A 2,770-nucleotide genomic window follows, 5' to 3' on the forward strand; every position below is an offset into this window, starting at 1 on the left:
TTAATGTTGTTGAAGAGATCGATGTGATTTCATAGATTTGAATTATGGATTGAAACGTTTTTGCGTGTAAGCGGAGAAGTTTCCATTGGACAGAAAAAAAGTGTGGATCAGGAAAGGAAGCTAAATTGATAGAGAATATTGAGAATATGAAAATTTAATCTTTGAAGAGAACAATGTCAAAAGCTCATCAATTGATTTCAGGGATTCTTTAAATGACGACTTGTCCCCTGGCCGTAACCTTCCTGTCGTGCAAGAGTGGGGAGGACACTGGAGACTTGCTGGAATACATCTCAAACCCAGGAAAACACTGCATTGAACCCAGACCCAAACCCAACTTGTTTTAAAACCAGTGGTTCTCCTTGATTATTGAAATGCTAACAAATTAGAACCCAAATGTCCGCCAGCACACACAAACTGACACACACACATGCAGGCACGCACACATCAAGTGCACACACACCACATGCAGGCACATACGCACGCACACACACACACACACACACACACACACACACACACACACACACACACACACATGCACACACATACACACACATGAGCACACACACACACACACACACCCCCCCCACACACACACACACACACACACACACACACACACACACACAAGTGGGTGCAGATCTTCGCAGTGTTTGGCATCCAGCCTGGCACCGCAGTCACAGTGGCTGCTCATAGTGTACATTTCTAAGTCGCTGGACCCAGTCACGGGGCACAGCCGCTATACCTGTTGTGGGCCGGTTGTTTAGCTTTTCCCCACAGATAAGAAACATCTTCCAGCACAATGCGTCCAATTGTGTTCTTAAGGGCCTGACTGAGGCTGAGCGTGCAGCCGTGCACATGTTTGCACACGGCTCGACACCGAGTATTCAGCAGCCAGCAAAACAAACACCGCTTTTTTTTTGTGCACGCGCATGTTGTGGTGTCACAAATCAGTCTTTAAATTGATGTTTGAAGTCGGACGGCAAAGTCTGTGTCAACAGGGCGTTTCACTTGTTTCCCTTCGTATTTGTTTAGCTGGTGGATGTTGCCGGTGGTGGGGCTCTGAAAGCGTGTAATTGGCGAACACAAACATGGCCAGCAGTGGTAAACTTTCAAAAAGTGTCTCGTCGGGTTTCAAATCGACACCGTGAAGAGTAACCACTGTATAAATACACTTGCTTGATTCCCCTTCTGAAAGCTTCATCCACTTGTGCAAAGGAGTTCTCTGTGGTAGACTAGCTGTGTAACGGAACAGGAAACAAGACGTAAATCCACCCCTTGCTGTTTCTGGTTTCTGCCATGACATATTAGGGTCTGGGTCCCAGATTATCCATGATGTGTTTTTTCTAATTTGTTTGTTTTTGATGCTTTGACACTTCTTGTGTTCCTCCATGTGCCCCAGGACACCTTGCTCTCGCTCTGAGGGCAATGATCTCGTTATGAGGCCTGAATGCCCTGTCATGAACTTGACAGGATCCTGTTATGATCCTTGTTACAGAACGTCAAGCATGGACTCACATCCATTATCGAGTGTAATCAATAACATCCAGCACCATCATAACATAATTCCTCTGGATTTCCCAAATGTCCCTATGAACACATTTTATTCTCTCAAGTAGTCTATCTTTAGGCCGATCAAATGTGAGCAAACATAAACTTGGACATAAAAATCCATCAGTGGTACAAAGTGATGGTTTATCTTCAGCACTGAATGAATGGATGACCAATGGGGAAGTGTTAATCTATGTATCTGGTATGTGCGGTGCTATCGTCAATCAGGAGAGCTCCGGAGATGTCCCGTCACAGAGACACAGATCTTGCAGGCCAGGCCACGTAACCAGCCTGGCAGCGGGACACAATCCAGCCTCCCCCCCCCCCCCCGAGAAAAAAAAAAAACACAAAGATAAAATTCCTCTCGTCATTTTGTCTCCATATCCACGGAAATGAAAGGACCAACTCTTTCAACACCCGACACAAACCAAACGGACGAGGGAGAGGAGCCCGGGCACGTGTTGGAACGCCTCTCCGACTGCTCTCCCATCTCAGCCCCCCCACCCTCCCTCTCTTCAGCTCCCCTCTCCCAACGAGATGGAGGGGAAGGGGTGAGGTCCAGATCATAATTGGAGCGTGCAGCGGGGACCTGGCTTATGCTCAGAGGGCACTTGGGCGGGTGGGAGGGAGGGGAGCGGGGGTTGTTTGGGAGGGTGTCGGTCAAGCAACATCAACCCTCGATTGGCTGAACTCAAAACGCAGGCGCACAACGGAATGGGATTTCGGTGATTAAAGGCAATCGGTAATTAAAAGTGACGACATTGAGACGCATGCCACAAGGGTGCGTGTTTGTGTTCGCGTCTCTTCATGAATGAATTCAGTGAGGTTGGTTGAGAGGGAAGAAGTGTGGAAAGGGTATCTCTCTAATGTGAATGTACTGTGTGTGTGTGTGTGTGTGTGTGTGTGTGTGTGTCTCAAAACTTAGGGATAAATTGCTACTTTGCTAAGCAGCTTACAGCAGACGAGCAGAGGAGCAGGTCAGGGTGAAGACAGGAGCAGACTCTATGAGGGCATTCTAATCCCTTACATCCATACTGCTGGCATGGTGACCTGCAGCATGCAGCTGTCTGACCCCCCCCCCCCCACACACACACACACACACACACACATATATGCATGCACGTGACGCACGCACATAGGCACTCACATACACACACGCACACACACACACACACACACACACACACACACACAAGCATATGCTCTCTCTGAGTCTCTC

Source organism: Micromesistius poutassou, assembly GCF_964030765.1.
Source record: "Micromesistius poutassou genome assembly, chromosome: 8".
NCBI lineage: Eukaryota > Metazoa > Chordata > Actinopteri > Gadiformes > Gadidae > Micromesistius > Micromesistius poutassou.